The sequence below is a fragment of the Chamaea fasciata genome, unplaced genomic scaffold, assembly GCF_029207755.1.
Source record: "Chamaea fasciata isolate MVZ Bird 193981 ecotype frontalis unplaced genomic scaffold, bChaFas1.0.hap1 SCAF_1, whole genome shotgun sequence".
Taxonomy (NCBI): domain Eukaryota; kingdom Metazoa; phylum Chordata; class Aves; order Passeriformes; family Sylviidae; genus Chamaea; species Chamaea fasciata.
Genome location: NW_027094086.1, coordinates 80,193,742 through 80,212,766, shown reverse-complemented (window position 1 = coordinate 80,212,766; position 19,025 = coordinate 80,193,742).

Here is a 19,025-nt window from a genome sequence, read left to right as displayed (position 1 = left end):
ATTTCCACTTTTTCCCTTTGTTTTATCCCATGAAACAAATAGCTTATTTGTTATGACAAGTTTTCTTCTTTTTCTACAAGGCTTGGGGAACTTTGGCTAAATTTGTGTTATTATACGGTAGAGCTCTGTTGGCTCAATGTGTTTTATGACTTTCTGAAGAGCAGCGCACATTGAATGTGCCTCCTCTTGTTGCTTACAAAGCAGAACAAAAGTGCTAGGAACCTGGATTTTACAAGACCAAAGAAAAACTGTTTGACAGAATTAAGGAGCCAGATTTTTTTTTTTCCCTTGAAAGTTTCAGATTCTGTATGGGTTCATTTTAAATTAAATACACATTATTATCTATGCAGATTCTTTAAAAATATTTTCCTGAATTTGCAGGGGCTGAATTCTTCCAAAAACTCTGTCCATTAACACCACAAATGAAGTTTAATTTTCTCCACTACACTTCCTTCAAAGTCCATACAACTACAAGTCTTTAGGAAGTGATTTATTTGCACTAAAGAGTGTGGTTGTAAAAGCAAGTCACACATTAAACAATTCACAAAAAAAAAATTAGTGCAAGAGTCAACAGGGACTGTGTCTTTAGAGATGTAATATGGAAAGGTGGAATGGTGATGTTCAAAGAGTAGAACTCTTTGAATAAAAAAAATGTACCACCAGTTCATTTTATTTTTTCTTTAAAACTGCTATAATGTTACTTTTAGACATACTTATTTTCTGAGTTTTGTTCACCATATCTGTATTTGTGGTACTTATTTTTGTATGGATGCTACAGCCTGTTGTATAGATGGTTCCAGGTGTAGCTGAGAAGTCTAAAACTACACAGAAACTAGTTTTCCTTTTTGATGGAGTATAGAATGTCTGAGCCTATACAAAATCTCTGCACAGCTGAGGTCTGAACATTTTCTGGTTTGGACTATGCTGAGGAATTGTAAGGCTGTACAGAGAATTTGTTAGGTCTCAGTTCAGCTGTGTCCATTTCAGAACAGTAAGTGGACACACTCTCCAGCTGAGGTAGCCATCACTTGTTAGCATGTTACAAAAAGACCCTTATCTGCTGCCGAGGGTGGGGATGAAATGTCCTATGGCTGCAGCATCCTACTGTGGGGTATGTATGGGAAGCATGGTGTGCACATCCTAACGTGCAGCATGTGCCACTCAGTACATCCTGGCTTCATACATCCACAGACAATTCCAAGTAGATTTCTCTGTAATGTTTGGTCTGCTCTAAATGGATATACACTGCTTAGTAATTTGCATATAAACAGAACATCAGCTTTCTGTAGAAATTGGACTGACCCTATTATTGTTACATGAAGTGCATTTATTAAACATTGTTTCTTGATATTTTGTGCAATGTTAAATATAGCCATAATTACTAATCACAAAATCTAATTTTATGCTTGAATGAAGCTACAGCACAACAGGTTAGGGGTTTTTTTGTGTTTTTTTTTGGTTTTTTTTTTTTTTTTTTTTGTAATTCACACGACAGTAATTTATTATTTGACAAATTAACATCTCTCATATTTTTCAACAGTCTTTTGCAGCAAAAGACTGTTCTTCTTCATCTAAAATTGTTGATTTTTCTACCCAAAGAAAATTCCAGGATGGAATTCACATTATTACTGTTTCCAGAATGGCCTGATACAGGATCAGGTGAAGTCACATTTTTGGAGGAATCTTCTTTGAAGATCTCTATCTAATAAAACAACACTGTGCTCTTAGCCTCCAAATTTCAGATCTTTGAAAACATAAAACTTTACCTGCTTAAAAACATACAACCACATTTAGAGGAAGAATTGATAATATGTTAAATCATTCATCAGGATAATATTTCTTTTTTATTTCTTCACTAATAACCTAATAAACAGAGACCTACAATGTGTTCAATCTGATATATATGGAACAATTTGTATACATGTAGATATTTATAATTTTCTGTACAGTCTTGTTACAGTCTATGCAGCATATAATGCCTTTCATATACAGAAAACGTATTTAACAATTACATTTTTCAAAATACCCTCCAGAATTAGTCATTTACCCAGAGAAACTGATATATTACAAAATACTTATGAGATTTAGTTTTAATAAGGATGAAAGCTTGGAGACCACCAAAGATTAGGTATCCTTGGAACAGAAAAAAAGTGTTTCTTAACCTCTAAGACTGTTTGAAACTTATTGTCAAAGAAAACATGATATTCAACTTAAAATTATGATTGTCAAATTAGGAATGTAATATAAATATGTATTTCAATACAGAACAAAACCCCAGGGTTACTGGAAATGCGATGTTCTCTATCAATTAAATCAACAACTGGAGGCCTTTGTAAGTTAGGTGAGTAAGATGCCGAGATAAAAATGAAAATTTTGCAGGATTGTTTATCAGTCCGTTTGTAGAAAATCTCTCTGCATGGTGTAACATTTTTAACAGATGTGCTTTATGGTTCTAGATGAGCTATAGAAGTCCTAAATTACAGGTGAATGTGCAAAAGTCCATAACTCCTAAAACCAGAAGGATTCTTAATAAAAAAAAAAAAAAAGGCATTAAAGTGTTGAGTTCTACTTTTAATTAGAAATATATTTAAGCCTGCAGTACAACTCAATGAAATGGAAAAATCACTTGCTGACACAAAGGTCAACAGATCCAAACCATCCATGCTCATGTAGTAGAGACCTCTATTTCCGTAATACTGGGAGACTGACCCTGTCTTCAAGAGTGTTATCAAAATTTAAAGAATTAGTGGAAAATTTCCAAAGCATTAAAAACTTTCAAAAAGTTTAACTGATGACACAACTATTCATAAAATGCATTACAGAAGTACATGCATTTAGAAACTGACCTAATATCAGTAATATCAGTAATATCAGTAATATCAGTAATATCAGTATCAAAAAGCCTTTTTAAACTGATATTTTAAAATCTTGTCAATAACACTTGATCCAAGTATTGATTCCTAAACCTGCATCTTTACTTAAAAATTTAGCATTTTATAGTTACTTAAATAAATATTGGAACACTTCTTCTTGGAAATTTACATTCATTTTTTTTAAACTGGTGTTATAGAGTTTGAAAGACATGCAGGTTTTGTCACATATTATGCATGCATATCTATCAATTATTGGAGTAATCAGCAGTGAATTGGAAATACACAGTTTGGAGGCTCCCATAACAGTGTAGAAAGAGGAGTGCTATCCCTCAGTGGAAACAAATATGGCAATAAATAATGAGGATAGCATCACTTCCTGTATTTTGAGATGTACTTGATAATTATTTGGAGCCTAAAACTGACAGATAAATATTTATCAGTGACTTAAGGAACAGAGAAGGCCATTATGTTCTATTCAGTTTGACATTCTGTGTTATAAAGGTCACAGACCTTCGCTCTGAGAAAATACATATCAGAGATATGAATACTAGATAATACAGATTTATTACATTGTGACAGATTATTTTGGAAGGACGGAAGTGTTAAAGAATATTATATTATCATGTGATATATGTTAGATATACATAGATGTTTCAAAGTTATGAACGCACTGTTGCACTGCCATGGTCATTGTTGATGGTAATTAATGCAAATATTATAAGCCAGAAGACGTCTTGCGATAGTTTTGACCCTGAGAAAAAAGAACTATTTATACCCACGGGGATGACCTACAGTGACGGTAAAGGACACCAAGAGGCAAATGAAATCTCAGGTCACAGACCAAATTCACACCATTCCAGCCCTAACATGAAGAAAAGACATAATGAAACAGACTGACTAAACTCAACCCCCACTAAAGATCAGGTTGGGATGATGAAATAATCTATACCTATTTTATGCTATCAGGCTTAATGAGACAAAAAAATGTGCAGGACTAGAACTGTAATAAAGTTCATAAACCTGCTGGGCATAATCACAGTGAGTTACAAATGGATTAAAGAACAAATGAGTGTTCTGAAGGGAAAGGAACACAATGCCACACTTGAAAAAGATTACCAAGAACTTGACATTCAGTATTTGTTCTGGGTAGATCAGCAGTATCATTAATCTGATAACTATGGCACAAGTACTTCTGGCATTGTATAAAAACAAAAAATCTGCATCAGTAATGAGAGAATTGTTGGCAGGTTATTTGGAAATAACAAGAAATATTTTTCACAAAATGTATTTCCATTTGAGTGTAATTCTATGAAATTATTATAATTAGGGTCAGATATTTTGGTACAAAATTGAAATTAAATTGCCTTAATATAATTTGCAAACTCAGATTCTGGGTAATTTTTTTTGCCAACCATGAGGCAGAATTAGTGCATTCTGACAAACGAAAAAAATACCGTACTCAGAGTTTTCTAAAACTAACCATGGAGAAACCACAGAGTTTGCTGCATCAATGAACAGAAAACATTTATAGGGTTGTTTTTTGTTGTTGTTGTTGTTTATTTTTTTTTCTTCATTTACCTCCTTACTCCACATCATTTTGAATGAAGCAAGAAAATGAACAGTCCTTGCAGGAGAACAGAGTTCATAACTGTCACAAAACACTGGAAGTCAGCATGATAATGAGCCAATTTGTGTCGAAATGAACTCATTAATGCTAATGTTTTGCTGACTCCCAACTGATTCACAAACTCCTTAACAAAAATCAAAACAGAAGAAGGAGGGGAGGTTCATGAATTTTGGAACTGTTGTGTGAAGAAACAAACATGTTTCTTCCTTATTCATATTCCAATTTCAGTGATCTACTCTGTTCTCTGATCATCCCGTCCCAGAATGCAGTCTGGGGAGTATCAGTTTGTACAGAAGTTATTATTCTAGCTGAATTCTAGAAATACCCACTAGGTAAAATGAAATAGTGATTGCTTCTAATTTTTAATTCTTTTCTAACAAGACAGGTTTTTTTACTTTCAAAAGAATAAGCTTTCCAACCTGAAGAAAATATAAGTTTTTATATAAGAAATCACAAAACCAATTCTGGAAGATACTGGTTCTCATACAACACTTCAGATATATATAAAAATCTGTCCTTCATGCAAATTATGCTTTTACTGAAGTAATTTCCAGGTAGAGTATATCAGTATCACCAGTAATTTATACATCCAAACCATGTATTTCAAACTCTCCTTACTTTTTTTTTTCCTTAAAGTAAACCCCCCCAAAAATGGGAACAGCTGAGGTACAAAGGTAAAACATGGAGTTTTGTTATCTCAGACGAGTATTGAGAGTTTTATCACTACAAGCTGCAAAATATTAGAAAGCTTCTACTGCAAAACGTATTCTAAGAGCTGGAGGTCATAAGGTATGTGCAGTTCAGATAAACATCTCAACTCTTAAGACTAGACTGTAAATTTTGCTTGAGTGCTTGAATAAGGAACGGCAGAAGTGCATCACATGAAGTTACAACTATTTTATGAAGATTAGAATAAATTTTTAAGACTTATGAAGATTAATTTGCATTGAGTTTATTTTTAAATTGATATTTATTAGATTAGGTTAAGATTATACAGGGTTCAATTAACACATTAATTTATAATTATTTTATCTACTCTAATTCATACTTAAGGGCTCTAATTAATTAAAATTTTAGAAAATAATTCTTCGTGATTATGCCAATTACTTCAGTCATAATTGCAGTACTATTTATTTTTATAGGACCGGACTCAGTACAATTGTATTTTTTACCTACTGAGCCACATATCTAGCAAGGAAAAGAGCCAAATTAATTTAGCCTAAGTACATTTATTTTACTTCCTAACTAATATTCAACATTTGTAATAATTTTCTAAATGCAGCAGCTATACAGTAATGCTATGTTTTACAGAATCTACTGAAATTAAAATCTTTTTATGGTTTTTGGTTGGTTGGTTGGTTGATTGGTGGTCTTGTTTTCTCTTACCTCAACACACCTTGAGTGGATCTAAATTCTTTGAGTTCACATTTGAAGTGAGACATCTAGGATCATGACCATTTCCTAGACGGAAACCTTGTACTACCAAATAGTTCTTTATCTCTTTGCAAAGGTAAAATATCATAATTTATTTTCTACTTCTATCCAGCTTAGAAATTCCAAAATTGTCAACTTTTTGATGATCTAAATGAAGACGATTAAAAGGGCATAGTTAGGGCAAGTAAATGGCAGTGACATAAATACACGTAATTTAATTTCTTTTTTTGCCATTTCTTAAGGCTAGTTTTCAATGATTGGTATAACAGTCATTGGTACTGCACTGTTGTGCTGCTAAGGAGTCCTGCCAGAAAACATTCTGACCCTGCAGCATAGCTTTGAGATAACTGAGTTAATTTTAAGCAAATAAAGTAGTACCCTAAAGTAATACCATAAAGTAGATAAAAGAGCACATCCAGGGGTCCATAAAAACTGTTCATTTAATTATCAAAATAGGATCATTTTATTCCAGTGGAGGCATCTCTCTACTATATTTTACATACTTGAGAGGTATTTGAGTCATACTTATCCCTGTTCTTTCACTCTAGAAGAGTAATCAAACATCAACTATATGTGTACCAACCAACCTTACACATTGAGCACATGATCTGCTCTCAAGTTCTCTGTGTTTCAGTGGCAACAGTCCCAAAACCAAGCAGGTTGCAAATCACATTACCTTTACTAACAAATTGCAGTTAGTCCTTGCCGCTAGACCTCCAAAGACTTTTTCCTGGGAACTTGGGTTTCCCCACCATTTGCATCATGTGACAGAAGACCAGCAGAAGGGAAAGGTACTCAAAAGTCACTGGTGTACTGCAGACAGAATGGGGAGCATGGCTTGCAGCCCGTTTTTTTTTTCTCTCCACCTCCTTTTTTAAGGAGAGGGACTTTTTGGAAACTATAACCATGTGAAAATTTTGACAGAAAAATCATTTCCCAGAGCAGAGAGTTGCAAAGGGTCACCTGTGTGAAAAAGTGGTTTTACTCATGAGCGAATATTATTGAGAAATACTTTTTCCCTAAAGTGCTCTCATTGTTATTCTATCTGTCAATACCAGATGAATATCTGACCACACACTTTGTTCACTCAGCAACAGTCAGGTAATGATCAGTGGATTTATGTTATTTTTTCCAGTTTTATTAGTATGCTGTGTGGCATTCAGCCTTTGCAGCACAGAATCGGTTAAAAAAAAAATAAAAGGCTAAATTTCATTACTGGGAGCTTCTGAATTCTATTGCATTTCAATGAAGATTCACCTGCACATAGAGCAGCTGATCTACAGAAGCATATTTTGCACAGCTGGAATGCATTAAAATATAAAATGTTATTTCAATGATCAGTTTCTCCCCTGTGTAGAGAAATATGTTCCAGATAAGCTTCAAAACCACATATTTTAGCAGCAGAGCAGATACAGCAGTTTATGCAGATGGATAAAAGAACTATAATAGTCTTGTTAGGAGAAGTTATATCATAGATGGAATTTCTTTGAGTATTTAAGCCTTTATTTATAATCTCCATAAATCACCTGAATAGACAATCCTACTTCAAAAAGCTTAAACTTGCTGACAAAACAAAACTGCAAACATTGAAAAAAGTAGAACCAAGAGTGAAGTAGTCAGTTCCCACTGTAGATAGAGAAAAGAATTGGATTATTATGTGCACTAGATGACTAATGTTGTATTAAAATAGTATTGAGACATCTGAAAATCACTGATTGCTTAAAAAGAGAAAATAGGTGGGCACATCATGAGCTCTGTCTCTTGACATTCCTCCCATGAAGGGCCGGGGTGGACAACATCGTGGAAAGGGACACAACCAGGCCCGTCTACCCAAATCAACCAAGAGGATAATCCTTACTGTATGACATCAGCTCAGATATAAAAGTTAAGGGAGATAGAAGAAAGGGAGGGCATTTGTTATTTTACAGTGTTTGTCTTCTGTAGCAACTGCTACACCTGCTGAAGCCCTGCTTCCCAGGAAGTGTCTGAGCATCACTTGCTGATGGAAAGCAGAGATTAATTTTCCCCACTTTACTTATGCACATGCAAGCTTTCATTTTTTTTCTTTTTTTTTTTTTTTCTTTTTTTTTTTTTTTTTCTTTAGTAAACTGCCTTATCTCAACCTACTAGTTGTTTTCCATATAATTTTTCTTTCCCCTGTCCCACTGGGAAGGGGAGTAATGGAGCAGCTTGGAAGGCACCTGGCATCCAGCCAGGGTAAACCCACTACAGTGACTTCCATTACCATAAACAGAGAGAGAACAGAACCAGAAGATTTGTCTCCATCCCTTTTATCTACTGTTAATAAACAAACATCTGTCTGAATGACACAAGAGTATTGTCAAAGGAAAAGCTAGGTGAAAATCTCAGATACACCAAGCAAAAAACATTTTAATATAAATCTTTCTTTCTGTTTGTATTGAGAATCATTCAGATACTCTATTTCTTATAAATGCTTTTTATTCTTCTAAACTAAATGCAAAGTTGTGTAACCAAATTACTATAAACAAATAAATGATACACACCTAATTCATTTCTGATGTTTTCAGAAATAAAAGAATGAATCAAACTTAGATTTTGAAAATATCAGAAACTTTATTCCATCCACATAAAATATAGCTTTCTGAAACTACTCTATAAATCAATTTTTTTAACAGAAAAAAAATCACTGCCCTTTACAGAAACATTCAATTAAATAATTTTGTTTCCACATAGAAAGATCACTTATCATGCTCTCTTTATCAAAGCAATATTTTTCTTTGTCTTGTACCTAATTAATTTAAACTTGTCTTTACAGTTCTTGGATGGAAGTCCTTAAGCATATTTAAACTAAGGATGATAATGGACAATCATACTGCCTCTCTAAGGATTTTCATACATAGAGAAGATCATTTACAGAAATGTAGGGTGTAAGTTTATGGCAGAGTTGTCACTTCTCATTAGTTTCACCTGCAAACAATCAGTGCTCTCTTCCCATGGGGTGTCAGACCATACTATGCAAGTGAGTAAATGGCCCCATGAAAATGGCACCTAGCAGGTAGAATAATTTTTCAGACTGGCAGTCAGATCAGTTTGGTCTGTACTGCTGAACTATACTGGACAAAAATGGGTAGAAATTCTCCCCAGATTGTGGACATTGCAGAAATGCCATCATGTCCTCAGAGAAATTCTCCAGGCTGTTTATTTCATATGTAGATGGTCACAAGCTGACTGCATAACTTGGACAACTGTTATGATTACAGGGGTGTGTCTTTTCTGACTAATTTTTTCTTAACTTCTATATGTCTGTGTAGGCATCCAGGTATGCTAGAAGTAAATTTAAATATATATATATATATATATATATATATATATATATATATATATCAACCAACCAACAACAACAACAAAACAAGCAAAACAAAACAAAAAACCAAACCAAAACAAAGAAAACCCCCAAACAAAGAAAACAGCAGTGAAAAAAAACCACAAACAATCCTCATTCTTTTTACTATGTCCTCCCCCACTCTGTAAATTTCTTCCCATGTTGCAATCTTAATAGTGAACTGAATGATACCTGCCATTTCCCCAAATTTAATTCTCTACAGAAATGCAAGATAAAGGTGAAGGGAAAAGGGGAAATAAACATCTAGTTGTAACTGAATCTATAGACCTCCTTCAATCCTTCAGGAGTGTTCAACTGTCTGAAGTTTATCACAGTAGCCAAAGATCAAATACCAGCTAGCTCCTTAGGTGATACTTAAGGATTAAACAGATAATCTAATTCACATCCTTCTTCTTATGGATTTTGATGCCTAAAACTGACACTATTCTTCATCAAGATTCCTCCTAGAGACCTATAATCCTCATAGACCATACTTCCATTTGAGCTCAGTTTTCTCTTTAAAATCTTCTTTTTAGCCTTGACACATCCAGAGAGTTTGGCAACAAGTATATATTCAGGCTCTCTTAATTACTCAGTCCTTTCTGTCTTGATATGAGAATGAGAAAAATTTACAATGACTAAAAGTGTCATTGAAGTGTCATAAAAATGTATGTGAACCTAGTATACTTATTCCCCTTCTGTGTAAACTGTGCTATTCACAAATACAGTCCTTGTTCCCTGTTTCAGAAATTACCAACAGAACAGTGATTTTAATGGAAGTTATGATGTTAAAACTATACACATTGAGAAAACAATTGTATTTTCAAAGTGTGTTTTTGTGTTGCTCTTCTATGAGACACTGAGAATCACTTTTTCTCTAGTCAAATGAACCAGGAGGCTCCCAGGTCCTTCTGAGACTTTGAGCTCATGTTATTTTGTATTTCTGAGTCATGATTAACCTCTTGAAATCATTTGCTGCTAGTATTAAATCAGTTTAGGTTTTGGTCTGAAATAATGCTGCTGTCAAGAATAAAATATAGACTTTTTTTTCTTTTCATGTACCAGAAGGAACTATAAATGAAACATAATCTTTTCTTCTCTCTCTATCATGGTCTACTAAGATAAATAACCTGAAAAATAATTCAGTAATACTTTGGTTTTACTTTTTAGGGTACCTTTATGAAAAGAGTTAAAAAATACCTTTTTGTTGTGCAAACCTAATCTCGGTTTGATTTTGAAGTGGTTTAGAAAAATTCCAGCTATGCACAAGCAATTTGGTTTAATTTGTAAAACATCACAGTCAGATTTCAAAGTGCATCATGGCTGTTACTTGTTTATCTATTTTTCTATAAAATAATAGAGATCAGTTCCTAAGGGGAAAGAAAAAAAACCCAAACAAACAAACAAACAAACAAACAAAAAACTCACAAAAAAACAAAACCCACCACTTGTTAATGAAAATTACTTTATATGATTATGGTAGAGTTCAGTTAAAGCCTTGTGGTTTACTATAGGAAGAAGAGGTTAGCAGGTGATAGCATCCATATTATGCTGTAGCCACACTGTTGTGTTTGTGGTCGGAATGACATGAGGTGATAGATATTAAAACTTTAAAAACTACTCCCAAAATAAAGTTGATAGAGTTTCTTAACCTCAAACCTAGTGTTTCTTAAAAATCTCTATATTCCTAAACCACAAAATGTATCTTAAGTATAAGTAAGGGTTACACAGTTGTGAATCTGAATTTGCCAGAGCAAATTTTATATGCATTAATTGTTAAAGTTGTTATTTTTCATTATAATAAGTGTTAGATGAAAACCAGCTAATTAGTGTTAAGAAACAATATCATAGCTCTAACTTATTTTACTTCTCTAGTTTGAAAATTAATCCTACTAGCTTTCTTCACTGTATTTCTAATAAATAAAGGATTGTTACTTAATGTATCTGGCCTCCAGCATGCTTTTTTATGTAAGAGTAGTCTTTTGTAAAATATGGGGATTGGCAGGGAGATGACATGAACATAACTGTAGCCAAGATTTTTTCCTTAACTTTGTATATTTAAACTACTAACATTTGAAATATTAAAATTAAGACATTTATAAATTATGTGTCCTGTAAATTTTTTAACATCCAAAGAGTTTAAGAAGAGATGAAATGTAATTGTTGTTAGTGTCTCTTCTAGAAACCTTTAGTTAAATCAATGGGAGTCAGCTTATTGGTTCCAGTTGATTTTTCATCCGTCCCTAAGCTACTCTAAACAACCAGCAAATCATATTTTATCCTAATGGTTCCCTTCACACTTTCTTTATGATCAGTGTTTATTCTAAACTTCACAAATGATATAAAGGCTACATTTTAACCCAATAAATGCCATAGACCTAAGTGAACCTTGACTATGAGTTTGTAACAAGTATTTCTAGGAGACACAGAGAGTAGTAACAACAAAGTTTTGTTATTATCTGAGCAGTCACTATGATTGAGTGACAAAATGAATTCAATGGGTTTACATCAATAACTCACCTAACCCATAGGAATGTGCAGGATATTCAATATACTGTCTTCCTACATCACAAGATTTACAGAAACACCTGCTTAAGTAATTTTATGGTTATTCACTTGGGAAAACCGGCAAAGATTAAAGACTAACAGGATGTCAGATGTATTTTTCCTTTACTTTAACATTTTTTGTCCTCTACTCCTCTGGAAAACTATATTTTACATCAGTAGAAATGCATTTATTCTTCTGGCTCAAGAATGACCAAGTTTATTTCTTAGTTTGACACAATTAATTAACTATTTAAATATTCTCAAGTGAGGGATTAGAATAGCAATACTTGGCTTCAAGCACATTTCATCCTTTTGTTTTAAATGCCTGCAGTACCTGTGCATAATATTGCTATTGATATGAGTAGCGAGGTGACCCTAAAATAATCGGGGAGTTTGGGTGAGAGCAAAATGCAGATCCGATCATTATGATTAATGCTACATTCTCCCTTTATTCTGTCTGTAATGGCAGGTTTTATAGAGTTCTACATGGTTTACATTAACAGGTGTATTCTCATTGGCATACAGCACAGGAAAGAATGCAAACATTCATTGTTTAATAAACTCTTAAGGCAGCTACTGTGTCCATACCAATTACTGTACTTACTAACTACTATAAAACTCTCTGACCCTTGCTAATACCTTAAGTTATAATTCCAACTGCGCCACACTCTTGGCACTGAATTTCTGCCTGCGCCACTAACTCCTACAGGCCTCAGGATGAGGCCCAGTCTGGGTGATTCAATCACAGTCTATATCTGCTACAGACATGTTAGCTATAGCTTAAGGAACAGTGAACATTTCAGAGAAATTAATTACAGCTTCCCATTCAGAAGCTGGCAAGAAAGAGTTAATTAGTACCTTTTTTCTCAAGATAAGAATTTTTAAGAATGCCTTTTCTTAAAATTAATTTTTTTTAAGAATGCCTATGAACTTACAAATAATTGAATTGTGGTATGTTACCTACAAGATCTGATTTACCAAAACAAAGTTAATTTTTTTCACAAAGATTAAAATAAGGATATTTTTAAAGGATTTTTAATTGACAGCTGTATTCCTACACATTTTCCATCAAGGTTCATTTTTGGAGTTTTGAACAGATAAGTCTTTAATAAAAAAGTCCGGTTTTATAAAATTCGAATGACTGAAAGGAGCTATGGAGTACAAGAGGGGGAAGTTGCCCAGCAAGTCTTGGCTGCAGAACTGACTGACAGTGCCAAGCACAGGTACAGTGGCTGCCATGGGGCACTATGTTGACCAGTTATTTGTAGGCAAGTTTCTGCAGTGCAGAGGACATAAGAGATGCACTCTCAAATGTGCCCTGTATATTATCCCAGAGCCATAATCAGAATTCTTAAGAAAATTGAGAATTCAAGCCTTAAAATCATGTATTTCATGAGGAAAACCATAATCTATTTTTAAATTTATTTTTGCAATCTCTTGTGCCCATAAATGTCATGTATTTTACTAACTTGTATTAATTTGCAAGACAATATCCCATCCTTTGGCAATTGCTAGCAGAATCCAGTTCAAGAAGATTTAAAAGCTTACACCAATGGATAATTTGTATGATATATAATATTAGCCTCAAAATACCTATAATAAAGAGAAAGGGATTTTCCTTAGGTTTGACGGCAGCAGGGAAGTATTGATGAACCGGTGACCTGTGGTCAGATCAAAGTTATCCAAAAATGCAGTGAGTTACACATTAAGGAAAGGATAGAAAATACATTCACAGTATTCATTAAACAGATATTTTGGAGGGAGATATTTCCCAGGGTTCACTAGGGGAATGATTTATGTACCTGTAAAGAGGTATGGGAAGACCATGTTAGTTTAGTCTAGTGAAATGAAAGCTGACAAGACATTATTGAGGAAAACATTAAACACAAATACACAGTTAAGTAAATCCTGTAATAATATGCAGAAGCATACACTGATAATGAATTAATTCAATTTAATTTATAATCCTTGTAAGTAAAAGCTAGGACACATTTAAATGGTCTGTGGCACAGGACTCATTCCACTTTCTGAGATCATCTAGGAGTTTTATTTCTTAAATATACTATCATTGCAAAAACTTAGGGTATTGGCAACATCCATGGTATTTTGCCTTTCTAGAGTTCATTAGATATATCAATTTTGTTTTTCACTACGTCATAGGTTCATTGCAAAATGTACATTTAGTCTGTATTCTGCAAACCCTTCTACATCTAAATTTCTATGACGTGCACTTACAGAATTTTGGATGGTGTAGTACTATTCAGTTCTGTCCTCCTGGGTGTGGAAAACTAAATTCCTTGAAAGGTTTCCAAACTTATACCAGATTGTACCTGTCTGTAAGTGTATTACACTAGAAACAAAATCACAATGCCTTCTTCCATTTCACATGTGATGTTAAAAATATTTACCAAAAAAACCAAACATCTTTCAGTGGATTGAATCTTTACTTGTATGTTTGTTTGGGGTTTTTTTTTTTATAATTTAGGATGGCTAAAATGGGAGCAAATGCAACTAACAATTACTGCAGCTACCCAGCTGAGTTACTGCTTTTGCTAGCAATTTTGCTTCATCTTATAGCTGAACCATTTCTCTGTACTGACAAAGTTAAAATAGCCTTTCCTCACAAAAAAAACAAAACTAGCTTTTTCACCTCTGAGCAGGCAGTGAGATTTAATTCAGTTCTGGCATGAATGTGTTTCAAATGTTTAATTATTTCTGAAATTTATAATGGGAGAAGTTAGTGAAAACACTATTTTGGGAATGGACGATCATGACTGTAGAATATGTGGTTACCTGATAGAACCCTTTCAGCCTCCCACAGGCTAAGGTGTTTTGCATAACACTGCAGCTGCCTTCAGAGGCAGATGATCCATCACCTCCTCAGCAGGTGGTATGGGGAAATAAGAAACTATAAGAGGGAAAAGGAACAATAATAACTGTAATAATGGCTGCAGAAAAACCTCCCAATAATAGAAAGTATTTGCAAGGCAGGGATAATGTGTTCTATCTCAAACTTGCTGAGTTTGCAAGCCTTGCAAGGCTGTATTTTGACACACGCTGAGATTCAAACCATTCAGAAAAGGATAAGGAAAGATACGACTTTCTGCAAGACCTTTTCACAGACCCCGGCGGTAAATTGAATCTATATGCTGATTTCAAATAGACTTAAACCCTCTGCCCACATCCAAAACAGAACTCAAAACTAAGAAAAAGTAAAAAGATGAAACTGAATATTTTTTTATCCATCTATGACGGTTTGTATTGCCTGTTTCTTCAAGAAACTTCTCACTGGTACACATATGCAGAAGGAACAGACTTGCATTCTATTTTATGCTCTCAATGTATCAGATCATGGTTTGCTTTAAAGAATCCACTCTACTACTTTCATTCCCTGTAAATTCATCATGAAGCAGTAGCTCAGCAATCTCATGGCAGTTACACATTCCCATATGTGTGACAATATAATAAAGCTGAGTTCAGATAAAAGTAGGAAGAAGAGGAAGGGTGTATTCTATCTTTCCTGAATGGTGTCAAAGATACCTCCAGGAAATGTTGCTTGGTATTTCTTAGTTCATTTGCTTCTGTTCTGTGACTATTTCATGGACAATAAAAGAGGCCTATATAAGGATCCTTAAAATTACTATCTGGAGTTTTATTTCCCTTTCTTGGATAATAAATTGCTTAGCAGTTTAACGAGAATGCTATGCTGTTTTGAAGTCCACAGGCATTTCAGGAATTACCATCAGTTTTTCCTCTTGTTGAACTTTATCTTCCAGTGATGTGATAATGAATACAAATTCATAGATTATTGTTCCAAGGTTTACATCTTGGGCCAAGGACTCACAAAATTGAGAATTGATACTTTTTAAATGTACAATCATTTGAGAGTTTTCTTTTGTACTTGAAGATACTTAATTTCATGATAATTACAAACCAAAGGCAAAATCAAAACCAAAAGTAGTATCAGGTACTAATGGTGTCAAGAAAGATTTGCCTTTGATATTAATATTTGCTTGTGTTCTGTGTCATAGAATTGGGAGAAACGTCATACATTATCTAGTTAATTTTCCAATCCAACATATTCATAAATCATTTAAACCAACTTGGTATAAAAAGTTTAGATGATGATGAATATTCAAAAATATCAAGGAAACCTGATCCATAGTTTACCCAAAGATATTACAGAATGTTTTGTGTAAGGAGTTCTTGGATTAAGTGTCATAATCCAGTATTGTTTTTTGGTACTGACATCAGAGTGTTTTGGTAATATTTTGCTGATAACTTAAAAAAGAAAAAATTACAAGAATTCACGAGACACTAGTGCAGTTTCAACCAAATATAAAAGTTCAAGTTTGTCTAAACTCTGAAGAAAATCTTAATCCCCTCCTTAAACTGGATTTTTTATAACTGAAACAACAGTTTGCTCTTATGTTGCACAGAGTTATTGAAACTGGGAGAAACACTGACAAAACATGAAGTCTTGGAGCACAACCTAGCAAACAAAGGGTGGAAAAGAGAGGATAAAGTGCAAAAGTTACCTAAACAATCTCATGTACTCAGAATGTTGTTTGACAAACAGTCATAAGAATAGTTTCTGACTCTCATAAAGAAAAAAATAATATACATATTTGGTTACTGCAGAGTATTCTCTAGTTCTGTAGAATTTTTACTTCTCTTTGGAACTGTGAGGAATTGAAAACTTAAAAAACCTTATCTTTTTCACTGGGCATTTTAGAAGAAACCTGCAGAAACAGCAAGTCAGTTGGCTGCTTTGGCTGTTTTAGTGACCTGGTGTGATTTCACTCATCCTACTTCCAACATCTAACAGCTGCAATGAAAAGGAGTGATTTAGACACCAAAAGAAATTACTGACAAAAATTGAAAATTAAAGGAATGTCTGTAAGAAACATGCTAGTGACACATGTACGGGTCAAGCCAAGTTCAGAAGACTAGATGAACTGCTGAAAGAATATTACTGCCAAACTTAAGCACTCCTTTTGAAAGAACAGCTAGCCAGACACGACCTTAATTTTTTTTTTTTTTAATGTCTGAATAAGGCTTGACATTTCCCCACATTCAATCTCTGAGAAAAATCAAAATAAAAATGAATGAGAGAAATATGAGAAAATTGATGTTGCTACTGAACATTGTGCTGTACAGCCTCCATGCTTGGCACCAGCAAACGTTTATCTGTATGAAAGAGCAAGAAGTCATTTGTTTCAGCTCTGAGGCTAGCTGAATTTCAGTCTACAGTCTTAGATGGACATTGCTTCAAGAATGACCTTCATCATTGTGAGTAGTTATTTGAAGGGACGGTCCCAAAGACTAATAAAAATTTCATTTAAAAAAAGAAAAATAGCCTGGAAAAATAGCAAAGTTGCCAAATTGCCCTAGATGATTATGCATTTTGTTTTTAATTCACAAAGGAGAAGTAGTTTACAGTAGTAACCACTGGAAGACATGAGGCTAGAAGGAAAAACATAACAGGGTCACACTGGGAATAATACTTAATCTTTTTTTCTTTATGGCAGTAAATTCTATAGCCAGCACTGAAGAAAATGACTCTCCTTTGATTATGTGTCACTATTCTTTGAAGCAAAATAAATCAGCTTACACCATTCTGCAGTAACTGGGCTACTTTGGGTGCCTATGCTACTTCCCTTTTCATATACCTGAAGTATAGCTGTCCTCCAGTGCACACAGTGAAAACCCACTTGCAAAATATGCTAGTAATTGTCTTTAAAATAGCTCCAGATATTTCCAAGATATTAAAATAAAATTATGTCCTTAATCAAGTTACTTCTATGATTTACATATGTTCAGAAGTTGAAATTTACATTGCCCACATCTATCTCCTCCTAATACACTTGTTTTTAACATTTCTGGGGGCTGAAACTTTTATATAGGAGTATTCAATTCTATTTTTGCTAGATATTCCTTCTAAAGAAAAAGTCCTGTGATTTATTCATTGCAAAGGAAGCCTATTAAAGTGTCAAAGGTTGAGAAATGAGAAATACTGGTACACTCATCAAAATGTTTCTAGTTGGGACATGTTGTTTTATAGTTTAAAAAAAAAAAGATTAATTGAATGGGATAATTTATTGTGACTACTTTCAGATAGACTGATTGTAATTTAACTTGGTTGGATAGGATGTTTTGGGGGTGGATTGAGAGAAAGCTGATTAATAAGAACAGCTGTCTGTGCTAACATGTTTTTTCTTTTAAAAATCATTAATGTATTTATATTTGGTATCATCACTATTAACAGTGATTAGGAAAAGAACCTAATATAACTATGATGAAAATAAACTTTATAATACATTTTTATGTAGTGCTCATGGACATTATTTTTAGCTCAGTGGAATGTGCCAACGTTTGCTGATATTACAAAGTGGAAAGTAGCTCTGAACATTCAATGATAGTTTCATGTTAGAGAACTACCAAAAAACTTTCTTTATAGTCCAGACTAGAAAATCATTTATGCTTACTGTTTACATCTCTGTGATACTAATAATTGCCATAAGCTATTTTAGTCAAAAAATTAATTTTTGAGTGATAAATATAGAGTATGAAGTGTCAGATCTTGAATTTTCTTGCAGCCTTACATTTTCTTGCAGATGAAGCATTTACTGAAATGCCAAAATTGGTGAATTTGACTGATAAATTTATACTAAAGGACTTGTACACTCCTGCCCTCCCTTTCATTAGCACCTGTTCTCCAAAGCTATGTAGGGCTTTGGCATTACAGGGAAATTGAAGAGCGATTTGTTTTTGTTTTTGTTTTTGGTGTTTTTTTTTTTTTTTTTTTTTTTTTCTCTAATTTTTTTTTTTTTCCAAAATCAACAGGTTGCTGAGATAAAAAGTTCAGATATTCAGATAATCAAAATTCTTCAAGTGTGAATGGTCATTTGTTCATGTTTGGGGTTTGGGGGTGGTTTTTGTTTTTTTGTTAGGAATTTTTATGGGGTTTGTTTGGTTGGTTGGTTGGTTTTGGTTTTTTGTTTGCTTTTGTTTTGTGTTTTGTTTTTTTGTTTTTATATTATTTTTACTTGCTGTATTTTGCCTAGCAACTCACAGAATCATAGAATCACTAGGTTGGAAGAGACCTTTAAGATCATCGAGCCCAACCTATGCCCAAATACCTCAATTAAACCATGGCATCTAGTGCCACATCCAATCT